We start from the raw sequence: 16453 nt of genomic DNA on the forward strand, positions 1-16453 counted from the left end.
CGGAAGGACCACCGGAGCCCAGCAGGTTGAGGCTGCAGTGGCCGGGAGCGGCCACTGCACTCCAGTCTGGGTGACAGAGTGAGACTCCAACTCAAAAAAAAAAAAAAAAAAGCATGGGACAGAATATGTCTCCTCACTTCATTGTTTTCATTTTTGCAGTTTACTCAAAAAAGAAAATTTTTGAAATTTGCTCTTATTTATACTACATGAAAATCTTGTTTAAATGACAAAACTAAATTTTACTTTTGTTATTACTGTATTATTAATACTAAAGCTAATTTAATAAAGTTTTATGAATAAATCCATCTAATCTCAGCTTTAGATCACAAAATATTCATAAAACTTTATAATTTCTTATATTCTTTTTTCCTAAATTTCTGCTCTTTTAGTTTTACTTGTATTTTTTTAAGAATTATTTCTCTTATATCTATTAGTTTTAATTACATATGTCAACTGCAATTTAAACTCCTAGTAACCTTAATTTTCAGTCTAAGAAAACCTAGAAAGTAAGTAATTTTGAACTGCTTTAAATCATTATTGGCAGATAAAAATCATTTTGTAATTTTTAGAAAGATATGCTTCCCATTTTTTATTAACAGATATAGATATTTCAAGCTTTTCTATATGGAATAAAAATAAGATGCTAAAGTAAATTTGCTTGGATATATGTTTAATAATTGATGTGTAGTATTTTTTAATGTTTAGCATTTTAACTTACTTAAAAATGGCTCAAATATTTTATGATTATTTATTACATAATTAAACATAACATGAGTTTAAAATTATATATTACCAAAAATAATTTTGAAATCATGAATACAGGAACCATCCCTACTATCTCTCTCAATATTCCTGAATCTCAAGCACCCATGTGTCACCAGGGATAGCTTTGGAGGGCAGAGCCCATCTGGGTCCTGAATTTACACTTTAGGTATAAAACTCAGGACAGACAAGATAGCTGTGAAGGGATTGCCTGGATCCAACCCCTCCCAGCATAGCCAGGTGGCAAAGCTGGTCCAGGGAGAATAGGGCCTTACTGGACTTGACTCTGCCTTGAAATTTCTGGCCTGGGTGCTGAGGATTTGCATAGGTCCCCATGCCTCACCATGGCCACCTGTCCAGGCCCCAGAATCCAGAGGTTCAAAACCGGAGATATTTAGCACACAGTAAAATGTGGGCAAGGCTTCAGGGTAACCCAAAAACCAGTCTTTTCATCTTTAGAGACAAATCAAGCAAGTATTAAAAATATGACCAAAGTAGCAGTTTTTATGACTTTAAAACATGTTTTAGAAACAGTATAAACCTGTCTAACCAGTAGACCCAGGGGGAAAGAAGTATGAATTATAGTTAATATTTACAATTCTGAAGTTATTCCTATTTCATTTTACCAACAATTCTGAAACTACCTTTCTTTACAAAAAATTCTCTTAGATCTCATATAAGTATCCCATATGCATAACACATAGACAAATAGACACAGATAGAAGATCTCATAGCTTTCATTATGGTTTTTTATTTGCCAACTTTCAAATAGTTTTTATTTTCCCCATTTAGACTATCAATCTTCCAATTACCCATTTCACTGCCTGAAGCAATTGTTAGCTGGGGAACCCTAAACTGGGGTACTTCTAAAGGCATGACTCTTAGGAGAAACAAGGTAGAAAATTTATATCTGAAAAGCACAGAGCAAAAACAGTAAGGCTAAATATTGTAGCATTATTTACCTAAACTAAGAAAGGAGGCAAAGGCTGGTTTAAGACAAGATGGTCAGAAAAAACACTTCAAATAAAAGTAAGATTTGTTATGTAAGTTTAAACAAACGATAAGTGTTTCTAAACGATAAGTGTTTCTAGTGATTTCCTACACAGAGGCAGACACTCTTACAAATGGAAACTGCCATTATAGATGAAAATTTCTTTTACAAAAAGGATTTCCAAATAGCCAGCTAAATGCCAAAAAAGTGTATTTTGGAGAGTCATTTTGTTTAATAGGCGGTCTTTTTAACTTAGCTACTTTTTATTAGCTAAAATTACTGAGTTCAGAGTGGAGGCCATTAAAGAAAGGGGTAAAGAAAGCGTTATCTATACTTGGACTCAGCAAGAATAGTTCTGAAAAAGAAGCAAGGCTACTTTTTACAAATACTTTACAAATACTTTACAAATACTTTACAAATACTTTCAGCTTTCTTTAGGCTGGAATAGTAACTAAATCAAAAGATTATCAGATTCAATGAGTCACATAAGCTTTTTATTGGCCTTTTATGAAAAAAGTATTTTAAAAGAAACAATAAAAATATTGTTTTGCACATCAATAGGCATTCCTGAGTTAACTTTATTCAAGAGACTTAGTTTTGAAATGCATTTCTTAGAGTGTAGTGTTGCTCATTTGTAACCTTACACTGTCATTTAAAATTTTGGTAAGATTTTGCCATTTTTGTAAGTGCTCGGTCTTTTGGGGGCCTAGTACTTATATATGTAAATGTAGACATGACTTGAAGGTAGAGTACTCAGATTTTTACAAGTACCTCGTTCTTTACATTGATCTTGGCTTTGGCTCTCAGATTTCCTTGATTAACTTACTTTTCTCCTATCTAAGCACACACACAAAAACAAACAAAGAGGATAAAACACAAAAATCTCTATGAATTTCTGAAAGCTAGAATTTCCACGTTTTGTAGTACTGCAATTTTTTTTTTTTTTTTTGCCAGTTTCTTTCTGACCTAGTCTGATACTTGAAACTTGTAACTGAATCAAATCTAGTTAATTTTTGGATCCAATACAACCCTGAATCCAATTCAGTTTCTGTCATGACTTTCAAATACAGTTCAGATTAAAAAATTGCTCAAGGTCATTGCTTTGCTAAGCTCTGCTCAGGCCACGGGGTTCTTTGCGCTCTGGCCACCATATTTTCTTAGCTTTGGCCCTCTCCTCTACCTTGGGGAGGTGAATTTCCGCTCTCTCTCTAAATAGACTATATTTTCCAATCTAAAAATTAAAAAAAAAAAAAAAAATTCTCAAACAAACTTGGATAGCTCAAACACAAATCCATGAAGCTTCAGATTTTGAGAGAGAACTTACCCATAATCCACCATTGCTGCCAGAGAGCAATGACACAGAAGGTCATGCAGATATCTTGTCACTGGATGCTCCTGAAGATCATTAGAAGTTCCACTTCAAACATTCCTTCTGATACCAACTGTTAAATAAAGAAGTTTGTAACAAATTAAAATTAACAAAATTTAATGAAAGAAACAGTAATTCGAGAATCAGGCAGTCTCTTGGACTAGAACAGGTTCAGAACAACTCCAGGGCTGCCAATGCTCAGATGATATGTGTGGACAGTTTTCTGAAAGTGATTACAGAAGATAGAAGTGAGGTTTAGAAACAGCTAGATTGTATCATGCAGCCATAAAGAACGAGAAATATATGGACTTCGTAGCAACCTGGATGGATTTGGAGTATATCATACTCAGTGATTTATTACAGAAACAAAGAACAGAGTTCCATAGGTTCTCACTCATAAGAGGACCTTGAACAATTATAATGCTATAAGAAAGCGATTGGCAGTAATGGGAACCTGTTGGGGGGGGGAGGGGCGGTGGAATTGGCAGTTGAGGGAAACTGCTAGGGCAGGGAGGGGCATACCTCATTAACAGGGTTACCTGCATGATCAATGTTTGTATACCTAACCCTGAATTGTATCCCACATCTTTACATTAAAAGAAAAAAGAAAAAAAAAAAAGAAGAAGAAGAAGAAACAGCTAGATTGGTTGCAGCTCTGTTTGCCTTATTTGATCAAAGTTTAAACAGTTGCTTGACTGTCATTGATAGAAACTGCTGTGATTGGTTGAGACTCAGCTACCTGTTACAAGAATAGGTTACAGTCTATTTACACACTTAGTTAGGTTACAGTTCACTATGTATGGAGAAACCTTTAGGATGAACTTAAAATATGTAAGGACATATTGTTAGGCTAAACTTAAAGAGTAACAATAAGTATTTTACTATATGTATTAGTTTGCTAGGGCTGCCATAACAAAATGACACAGACTGGGTGACTTACAAGACAGAAATTTATCTTCTTACAATTCTGAAGGCTGGAAGACAAGATTAAAATGCTGACAGGCTTGGTTTCTCCCAGAGCCTTTCACCTTGTCATACATAATTGGTCACCTTTCTTATGTGGCCTCACATGAGCAAAATATTCTCTGTGCACACACTTGTGGTGTCTTACTCTCTTCTGATAGAGACACCAGTCCTATGGACTTACAGCCCACTTTAAAGACCTCATTTTAACTAATTACCTCTTTAAAGATTTTATCTCCAATTATAGTTACATTCTGAGGTACTTGGGATTGTGACTTCAACATATAAATTTAGGAGGGGAACACAATTCAACCTATAATACAGTGTACACCTAAGTTTTGTACAGTGTATTTGATTATCCTTCTACATTTTGTATCTCTCATATAATATAGCGTGCTGAAGTGGAAAAGATCCAGGTCTAGGTAAGAGACTGTCTTTTTTACTACCTTTGTGACATGGGAACTTTAATAGCTCTAGTTCTTGATTGTATCATAGATATAATTAACATATCACCTTTGCATGTTCAGGATAATTAAGGATTAAATGAGATTATTTGTTTCAAATTGTATTGAAAAGTGAAAGCAATACACAAACAGAACCATTTGTTTTTTAGCTGCTCCCTTTCTGATTTCCTTCTTCTAAGTTTCTCTTAGTAGAAAAAAAAGTATTTTTATCCCGAACTTTATGTTTATTTATTTAGTATACAGAAAATTTTGGTTAAAAGTCAACTTTTTGTTTAACCTTCATTTATCATAAAATTATTGTCACTAATAATTAATACTATTAATTCTATTTGCTTAAGAGTGTTGATTTTACATGAAGTTATACTGGATAGTTTAGCTTTAACAGACATTCATTATTCTAAATTTTCCTTAGCTGAAATAGATCTGAATTCAACTCTATTAATATTCACCCTTTGTGAAAAGTTTAACCATGAATTCTACGAGAAGTTAAATACAAATTTGAAACTCATATTTCTAGGGCACTTCAAATTTTAATTGTTTTTTTCCCTCCTATCAGACTATGAATCATTAATGTATCAGATTATATGTCTCTGTTTTGTTAATAGCATTTTTTTAGCAGTGTCAGGTTCATAACACAATTGAGCAGAAAGTACACAGATTTCCCATACACCCCATCACCACACAAGAACAGTGTCTCCTACTATCAGCATTCTACACCACAACGGTACATTTGTTACAGTTGATGAATTTACAGTGAAACAGCATCATTATCACCATAGTTTAACATTCACTCTTGGTGCTGTATGTCCTATGGATTTTGATAAATGTATAATGACATGTATCCACCATTATAGCATCATACAGAATAGTTTCACCACCTTAAAAACCCTTGATGCTTTGCTTGTTTATCTCTCTCTCTCTCTCCCTCATAACCCCTGGCAATCACTAATCTTTTTAATATCATCATGCTTTTGCCTTTTCCAGAATGACATACAGTTGGAATGATACATGTAGCCTTTTTAATTGCCTCTCTCACTTAGTTATATGCATTTAAGAGAAATTGACATCACATTTTTTCACAGCTTGTTATTACTTTAAAAATATTGTGAATTATTTCAAAACTACAGGCCATATTTTGATGGGATATTCTAAAATACAGAGTTCAGAATATTCTGGTGAATCTGAGATTTCCTTTAAATTGAATCCAAATGTCCACAGGATTATTTTGATGCATTTTTTTCTGTAATGAAGAACCATAGATGTAACCAATGGAATTTCCTGACAAAATCAAACCAAGTACACTGATCACAGTGTTTTCCTTACAAGGGACAACATGTATAAAGAAAAAAAGTAGAGATTTTAGGAAAATTTTATCTGCATGGCTCTTTTTGAAATGTGACTCTAACACTGAATAAGTCACATGACCTCACTTTCTCATCTATGAAACTGAGGTAATTATTCTAACTGGCAAGTGCTTTGTAAAGATCTTAATGTGTGGCTAGCATTCAACAAGTGTAGTCACACTTCTTGTGGGAGTGCATACCTACCCTAAGTTAATATTAATACCACTATTTTAATATTGACTTATTTGATAATTTATATCCTTGTCCAGAATCTTTGTCCTTCAGTTTCTTTGTGCTCAAATTTTGATTTGAGGATGATAGTTGATATTTTACATGCTCTAGTAATTGCCCTAAAGTCATATAGACTGAAAATGAAAAAATTGAAAAAAAGAGATTATTTGTTATTATTTAGAAAATTATATTTACTAGCATTTGATAAACCTAAGACTTATGTTCCCTGCTTCCTTCATGTCATATATAATCTTTAATGATGTGATTTTCATAATTCTATAACTAGCTTAAGGCAAGCCTGCCCAAGGCATTTCCCTATGATTCTAAATGATCATGTTTTGGCAAAAGATCAAAATTTATTCCTAGAAAATTTATTTCTATAAAATAGATCAGTAGATAGACAGAAAAAAGTAAACATTGAAAGAGATATTCTTCAAACTTAAATAGCTTATATTATTATTATTATTATTTTCTTTTAAAGATGTGTGGTACAATTCAAGATTAGGTACGTGAGTGTTCAACACACAGGTGAAGTTTAGGCCACCTGTTGGTCCTCACTTTGCCTGGTTTAGGATCAGGTATTTATTAGGTGTTATGTCCTCCCTTCCTGGGGCAGTGTCCTACTTCTGTCAATCTCTTTCTTGTAGTATTATGATAAATATTCAGGGTCTACTTATGAATGAGAACATGTGGTACTCAAGCCTTTGTTTCTGTGACAGATCACTGAGTATGATAGATTCTACACCCATCCAAATTGCTGCAAAGTCCATAATTTTGTCCTTTATGGCTGCATAATATTCCATTATGCATATGTAGCACTTTTTAAAAATCAACATTCCATATAAACTCAGAAATAACTTTTTTTTATTAATCAATATTTTTTATTATGGTTTTGTGGAGTACAGTTAAGGGTTAGGTGTACAATTACGTTTCAAGAAATAACTTTTTAAAGAGGCTATTCAATTAAAGTATCTGGGAACACATGAAAAACTTTCTAGTAGGTAAAGAAGAATCCTCAGATGTGATGCTGTATTACGCAAATATTAGAAATAGAGAAAAAGATTAAGCTTTCTCTCTCAGAAACTGGTCAGAGTGTGAGAGTCTCTGCATTGGTGAGTGTGAATAAGGATTAATTTGGATCTATCTGTGTGTTCAAGTAGGTGAGCAAACGGCCAGCTGAGGGGAGACACAGGATCGAGTGCTGAAGCCCCCTTGCAGAAGCAGCTTCAATTTGCAACTGCTCTGAGTTCAGCATCAATGGCACACAGAAATATTCACCATTTTCTGGGACACCTCTCTGGAAAAGGCAGCAGAGATCAATGGTCTCTTGACACCTGGTACCTGGCTAACACCACCACCTATGGCAAGGGCTGGGCACTGCCAACGGGGACCATGGAGAGGACTCGAGAGATCTGAAGCTGAGCCCTGCTGGAGGGTAAGATGTCACCAGTAGATGCCCTCTTGATGCCATTTTTTCTGTGTTGAGTCTGGTGGGGACCGTCTCTAGCTCCCCATTTCTGGGCAGCCTGCATTCAGCAAACTCTGTATCCCTCTGGAATTGCAATTGTTTGCCCAGGGAGGATACTCTGGGCATGCCACACCAGAGAGGTAGAAGTTCCACTCCCTACACATGTAGTTGGAGTGGGAGATCTAGTGTCAACAGGGTTGGGGTGAGTCCTGGAGTCACCCTTCTTTCCCCAGCATTCCAGTGCAGTGTCTGACCCACATGGAGAGCAGCCCAACTGGCCGGCAGGCTGAAAGTAGAAGGCAGGGTCTAGAGAGGAAGCCCACTCCCTACCACTGCCAAAGCAGCCAGGTGGGGGGACTAAAAAGGGCAAGGGGGAGAGCATGAAGCTCCAGAAACAGTCACAAGGGGAGATTTTTTTCTTTTTTCTTGTTTTCACTCTCTCTCCACACACAGCTTTCTATGAGAGCCTTCTGATGTAAACTGCCCCTATTTTTCCCCCTTTCTGTGTGTGTATGTGGGTATATTTGAGGGAAAGTGCATCTTTGATTTTTTGTTGTTGTTTCTGTTTGTTGGTTTGTTTGCTTGCTTTTGCTTTGTTTTTTTGTTTAACTGTTTGTTTATCCATTCATTTGTGTTTCTGTCTGTTTTCGTACTCCTTCTTTCTCTTCATCACTCATTCATCTCTCTTCTTCCTATCTCCATTCTTTTCCTTTTATCTCATTTTGGTTTCAGGGGACATACATATACCTCTACCACATGGACAGATTGTAAGGTCATGGGATGATGGAGAAGTAAAATCCTTCCCAGATATACAATCAATAAGAGTTAATGTGGCCTTCAGATCAGATCTACAAGAGACAATTAAGAAGGTATTAACCATGGAAGAAAGAAAGAAAAGATCGACTATATTCATGCATTGTGACTGCAAAATTGAAAACACACACATTTACCAACCCCCAAATCAAAAGAACACCAACAAACAAATAAACAAGCAGCAACAACAAATAACTCTATAGGAGTCTTATGGCAGAGATAAACTTCCACATCTCAATATCCAGCCTGAATGTGAATGTGTTAAATGCACCACTGAAAAGACATAGAATGACAAATTGGATAAAAAGACACAACTGAACAATATACTATCTCCAGGAAACACATCTCACAAGAAGGTATGCTCACAGACTTAAAGTCAAAAGCTAGAAAACAAATTTTCAGGCGACCGAGTCACAAAAGAAGACAGGAGTTGCTGTCTTACTATCAGACAAAACAACCTTTAGGCTATCAAAAATTTAAAAAGATGCAGAGGGACACTACATAATGTTCAATCCATCAACAAGAAATATCCATTCTAAACATATATGAACCAACAGAAGAGCACCAGCTTTCATAAAACAGCTACAAAGAAAACAAAAAAGATATTGACTCTAACATTGTCATAGCTGGGGACATAAGCAACCATAGATAGATCACTGAGGCAAAAAATCTACAAATAAATCTGGAACCACAGCCTGACACTTGGCCAAATGGACTTAATACATACCTACAGATCACTCCACCCAACAATCACAGAATATACATTCTACACCTCACCACCTGAGGAGAGCAACCACATCCTCTGCCATAAATCAAGCATGCAGAAATTTAACAAGTTTGAAATACTGCCATGAACCTTCTCAGACCACAGTGGTATAAAATTAAATATCACCACCAACAAAATTCCCCCCCCAAACCACAAAGACATGGATACTAAACAGCATGATTTTGAACAACTACTGGGTCAACACAGAAATCAAAACAGAATTTAAAAGATTTATGGAAAATATTAAAACCAAGAAACATCTTACCAAAACCTCTATGATGCCATGAAAACAGTATGAAGAGGGGAATTTATATCTCTACAAATGCACATCAAGGAAATAGAAAGAGAACAAGTTAACAGCCTTACAAATCACCTAAGGAAGCTGGAAATGCAAGACCACCAAAACCCTAATAGAAGAAAAATCCAGATCATCAAAGTAAAAGCCCAAATATGAGACATTGAAGACATAAATATCACAGGAAAAAATCAACCAAACAAAAAAGCTCATTCTCTGAAATGATAATCAAGACTGATAGACCCCTAGCCAGAACAACTAAGAAAAAGAGAGAAAAAGTCCAAATAAACACAATAAGAAATGCAAAAGATCAAGTTATCACTGACTCTGAAAATTATGAACAACTATCAGAAATTACTGTGCACACCTGTATGGAAGCAAACTCAATAACCTAAAAGAAATAGAGAAATTTCTGATACCACATAACCTCCCAAGGTTGAAACAAGAAGATATTGAGATCCTAAATAGAACAATAACAAGCCAACAAGTCAGTAAATTGATTCTGTCATAAGAAAACTAACTACCTACAAAAAAAAAAAAAAAAAAAAAAGCCCTGGATGAGACAGATTTCCAGCAGGACTCTACAAAACATACAAAAAGGAGCTATACCAATCCTATTGAAAGTATTTCAGGCAATTAAAAAAGATGAAACTCTCCCCAAATTATTTTATGGAGCTAACCTCCCACTGATACCCAAAATGGGTAAACATCCAACAAAGAAAGAGAACTACTAGCCAAGATCCTTAATGAACATGGATGCAAAATTTCTCAATAAGAATCTAGCAAATTGCATCCAACAAAACATCTCAACAGTCATCCAGCATGACCAAGTAGGCTTCATCCCTGGGATGCAAGACTGATTCAATATCTACAAGACCATAAATGTAATTAAATACATAAACAGATGTAAAAACAAGAACCACATGATTATATCATTAGATGCAGAAAAAGCTTTTGATAAAATCCAGCATCATTCCTTATAAAAACCATAGAACATTTGGGCATAGAAAGAACATTCCCCAAAATAGTAGGAGGCATCTACCATAAACCCACAGTCAATATATTGCAAAATGGACAGAAATTGGAATCATTCTCCTTAAAAACCAGAACAAGACAAGGCTGCCCACTCTTACCCCTCATGTTCAACATAGTGTTATAAGTCCTAGCTAGAGCTATCAGACAAGAGAAGGAAATCAGGGTATCCAAATAGAAAAAGAGAAAGTTAAGTTTCCTCTCTTTGCTGTCAATATGATCTTAAACCTAGACATCCAAGAGAATCTGCCAAAAACATCCTTGCACCAATAAAGGACTTTGGCAAAGTCTTAGAGTACAAAATAGTCATGCAAAAGACAGTCACGTTCTTATACATCAACAACAAACAGGCAGAGAACCAAATAAAAAGCACAATCCCATTAACAATAGCCATGAATAAAATGAAATACCTTGGCATTTTCCTAACCAGAAAAGTGAAAGATCTTTACAATAAAAACTACAAAACACTGCTCAAAGAGTCAAAGGTGATATAAACAAATATAAAAATATTCCTTGTTCATGGGTTGGAAGGCTTAGCATTGTTAAGATGTCCATCCCACCAAAGGCAATCTACAGATCAATGCAATACCCATTAAAATATGAACATCATTCTTCTCATAACTGGAAACAACAATACAGAAATTCATATGGAAACATAAACAACCACGAATAGCCAAAACAATCCTTAGCAAAAGAAACACAATGTGAGGTATCACACTTCCAGACGTTAAACTTTCTTATATGGCCACAATAAGCAAAACAACTTGATATTGGTACAAGAACAAGCATGTAGACCAATGAAGCAGGATAAAAATTCCAGAAGCAAAACTTCAAATTCTCAAAGAACTCAACTTCAACAAAGCCTCCAACAATGACCACTGAGGAGAGGAGAACCTATATAGTAAATGATGCTGAGAAAACTGGCTGCCTACATGCAGAAGACTGATATAGGACCCCTACCTATCACCATACACAAAAGTCAACTCTAAATAGATCAAAGACCTAAATATAAAACTTTAAACTTTAAGAATTTTAGAAAACACAGGAAACATCCTTATGGAAATTGGAATAGGCAACCAATTCTTGATCAAAATCCCAAAAACCCACGCCATAAGAGGTAAGAGTGATGGGACTTCATCAAATGGAAAAGCTTCTGCAAAGCAAAAGAAACCATCAAGAGAGCAGGGAGATATGTACAGAATGAGAAAAAATATTTGCCAATTGCATATCTGACAAAGGCCTAGCATTCTGTATCTACAAGGAACTCAAATGGCTGAAAGGAAAAACAAACAAGCAAATAAACAGCCCCATTAAAAAGTGGGCAAAAATAACCTCAATTTCTCAACCAACTCATCTTCGACAAAGCCTCCCACAACAACCACTGGGGAGAGGAGAGCCTATTCTGTAAATGGTGCTGAGAAAACTGACTGATCACATGCACCACACACAAAAATTAACTCTAAATGAATCAAAGACCTAAACATAAAACCTCAAACTATAAGAATCTTAAAAAACACAGGAGACACCCTTATGGAAATTAGAACTGGCAACCAATTCTTGATCAGAAGTCTAAGTGCCCATACCATAAGAAATAAGATAGACAAGTGGGACCTTATTAAACTGATGAGCTTCTGCAAAGCAAAAGAAACCATCAAGAGATTAGGGAGATAGCCCACAGAATGGGAAAAAAATATTTGCCAACTGTATATCCGACAAAGCCCTAATGTCTAGGATCTACAAGAAACTGAAATGTGCTGAAAGGAAAAAAATAAACAGTCCCATTAAAAAGTGGGCAAAAGACATGAATAGATACTTCTTAAGAGAAGATATATAGACAACCAACAGACACATGAAAAAGCACTCAGCCTCACTCATCAGAGAAATGCAAATCAAAATCACATTGAAATACTCCCTAACCCCAGTAAGAACGGCCATTATTAATAAAACCAACAACAGATTCCGGCAAGGATGCAGAGAAAAAGGAACACCTCTACACTGCTGGTGGGAATGCAAAGTAGTACAACTTCTTTGGAAGACAGTGTGATGATTTCTGAAAGAACTAGAAATTGACCTTCCATATGTCCCAGCAATTCCCCTATTGGGAATATTCCCGGAGGAACTCAAATCATTCTACAAAAAAGATACATGCACATGCATATTTGTGGCAAATCTATTCATAATAACAAAAACATGGAACTAACCATGCTGCCCATCAAAGTTGAACTGGATTAAAAAATGTAGTACATATACACAATGGAATATTATGCAGCCATAAAGAAGGACAAACATATTGAGTTCACAGCAACTTGGGTGGATTTATAGTCTATTATACTCAGTGATCTATCACAGAAATAAAGAACAGAGTACCATATGTTGTCACTCATAATTGGACCTTGAGCAATTATCATAATACTATAAGAAAGGGAATGGCAGTAGTGGGAAATGGCCCGGGTGGGTGGGATTGGCAGTTGAGGGAAACTGCCAGGGGAAGGAGGGGCACACCTCATCAACAAGGGTAACTGCATAATGAATATTTATATACCTGACCCTGAATTGTACCCCACATCTTTAAAATTTTTTAAAAAGTGGGCAAAAAACATGAATAGATGCTTCTCAAAAGAAGACGCAATCAGCCAAAAAAAAAAGCTCAGCCTCACTAATCATCATAGAAATGCAAATGAAAACCACACAGAGATACCACCTAACTGCAGTAATAATGGCCATGATTAATAAAACAAAAAATAACAAATGCTGACAAGGATGCGGAGAAAAGGGAATACTTCTACAGTATTGGTAGGAATACAAACTAGTTCAACCTCTATGGAAAACAGTGTGACAATTCCTGAAAGTGCTAGATATTGATCGTCTATAAACCCAGCAATACCCCTTCTGGGAATACACCCAAAGGAAATTAAGTCACTCTACAAAAAAGATACCTGCACATGCATGCTTACGACAGCCTATTTACAATAGCAAAAACATGGAATCAATTGTGCTGCCCATCAAAACTGAACTGGATCATAAAAATGTGGTAGGGATACACGATGGAAAATTATGCTGCCATATAGAACAAAATTATAGACTTTGCAGCAACTTGGATGGATTGAGAGTCTATAATACTTAGTTATCACAAAAACGAAAAACTGAGTACCACATGCTCTCATTCATAAGTGTATCCTGATCATTTACCATAATACTATAAGAAAGGGATAGGCAGTAGCTGGAAACTGCCATGGGTAGGGGGACATACAGCATCCATAAGGGTACTTGATCTCAAACTTGGCAAAGTGAGGCTCAAAGAGCCCCAAACTTTACCTGTTTGATGATCACTTGTATGCCTAATCCTGACTTGTACCTCACATCTTTAAAAAAAGAAATACAGAAAAAAAAACTTATTCTGCTTATATCTGATACTGCAATATAAGTTCACTGACTCTCTCCATCTCCCTTTGCTCTAAGACAAAATGAAATAAGAGATTTAGAAAATGGCAAAAGAGTTGACCAGAGAGTGACCTTTACTTGTTCCTGTGACCGAAATATTTTTGTCTCCTCTAAAAGTATATGCTAAAATCTAATCATTAATATGATGGTACTAGGAGAGTTGATTAAATTATAAGGGTGGAGTGTTTATGAATTAGATTAATGTCCTAATAAAAGAGACTCTTGTGAGCTTCCTTGTCCACCCTACCACACACAGCTAGAAGGTACCATCTGTGAACTAGAAAATTAGCCCTGACCAGACAACAGATCTGCCTTGAGTTTGGAATCCCAAACCTTGAGAACTGTAAGAAATATATTTCTATCATTTATAAGATTATTTTGTTATTGTAGCCTGAAGGGACTAAGACATCTACACTCCAGGAGACAGAGGACATAAAATCACTTACTTTACTATGTCATCCCACCTATTCAGTAATATAGTGAACACTGAATGCTACAAAAATTTGAATAAACCCAAGTTACGTGAAATTAATTGGTAAAGCTTTAAATATTTTAAAATAACTTTTAGTATAACATATATTCTAATTTATCTGGCAAATTCATTGACAAAGAAATTGTTTTTGATATTCCAAATGTTTTGACTTAATTTATTATAATATTTAGCTGTACAATTTTCTTTATTCCAGCTCATTGCTTTTTAGAACACTGATGTGAAAACATCTCTTTCACTCTTGTAATATGACTATCAAATACTTCTTATAGGTGCATATTTTGTGAAACATAATACAAAAACTTCTGGAATTATGAGTTTCTTGTTAATGGATACCTCAATTGCAAATAAGCTGGATATAACATGAGCAGATATGAAGTCACCTAAATTGTCATCGACAATTGCATATTTCATTATAAAATAGTTTAAGATTATATGTTAACTCTTATAGAATAGACAAAAAGTATATAATTAGGTCATCTTATTTAGAAAAAAATTGATTTAGGCCTTATTCTAAAGGTATTGAGAAAGAATGGCAGGCTTTATCATATTTTAAGGTAATTAAGATTTTAACATCTTAAGACATATTGCATAATCAATATAAATGTAACCCTGGATTTTTATATCTAATCACAATTTTAACCGAAGATTTAAAAATAGTGATAAGGCTGGACTGGGTGTCTCAGCCTGTAATCTCAGCACTTTGGGAGGCTGAGGCGAGTGGATAGCCTGAACTTGCGGGTTCAAGATCAGCCAGGGCAATCGCGTCTCTACAAAAAATTTAAAGAATTAGCCAGGCGTGGTAGCATCTGCCTATAGTTCCAACTACTTAGAAGGTTGAGGCAGAAGGATCACCGGAGCCCAGCAGGTCGAGGCTGGGTTGGCCGTGAACGTGCTGCTGCACTCCAGCCTGGGAGACAGAGTGATACTTCAACTCAAAAAAAAAAGTGACAAAATCAATTTTGACACTTTAGTAGAAACATTTACTCATAATTTTTATAAAAAGGAAGCTGCTTTTTTGTTAAGCAGATTTAAACTTTGACCCCAATATATAAGTAAATAACTGGAAAGTTTAAAGTTGCAATTTATTATTCTTCCTGTCCGTACTCTGGTATGCTGGTTTAAACAATGCAACCAGTGTTTATTGAGAAATTAATAATTGTTTGTTCTTTGGTTTTCTCATCTAAAAGAAACATAAACTAAAATCTCTGATCTCAAGCAATTTACAAACTCATTGGAAAGATGCAATTTACACACCTGAATCAATTACTGGAAATAGGAAACAGGCTATGACTTGATACAAATAAATGCTGCGGAAGATGGAATGGCTGTCCTGGCTTTTAACCTTGTCTTTCCATCTGTTCTCTTGCAATTATTCCTTTGGATGTCCAACCAATTCCCACTAGAATCCTCCCCAGTTATTGCCACTGTACTTTTCTTTTTTGCCTTATTCTTAGCTTTAATAGAAATGAGTTTAACATTTCAGCCACCATTCTAAATAACATTTCTTAAAAGCTGGATTCATTTGGTGTGTTCAATTGAGATTTTTTTTTCATTTAATTGTACATTCTCCAGGCTAAAAAAAAAAATCACACTTGCCCAGTATGATATACCATAATCAACACCACTACTCCAACTGCGTTGTCCCAGCCTCGTCTACCACAAATCAGCACACAGACAAATCCCAGGGCAAGTTTCCTTTCTTCAGTTTTATCTTTGTAGATGCTGTGAGTATTTTGAAGACCATCATGCTGTGAGTATTTTGAAGACCATCATTTTTGTTTCTACTTCCATAATATTTCAGTAAAATAAATTATATTTCAATAATGTAACCCTATTCTAACCTATCTTCTCTCCACTCTTATTAGCCTTGTTCATCCCTCGTGAATTTCTTTCATCTACAAAATCAGAAATAATAGTTTAACAGCACAGACTGATTGTGTCACTTTCCTGTATAAATCGGTCGTTTACTTTTTTATCACTCTGCAGAGACTGGATAGACCCTCTCACTCAAAGTCAATGTTA

Source organism: Carlito syrichta, unplaced genomic scaffold, assembly GCF_000164805.1.
Source record: "Carlito syrichta isolate Samal-C Ts95f unplaced genomic scaffold, Tarsius_syrichta-2.0.1 Scaffold315060, whole genome shotgun sequence".
In the NCBI taxonomy this organism is placed as follows: domain Eukaryota; kingdom Metazoa; phylum Chordata; class Mammalia; order Primates; family Tarsiidae; genus Carlito; species Carlito syrichta.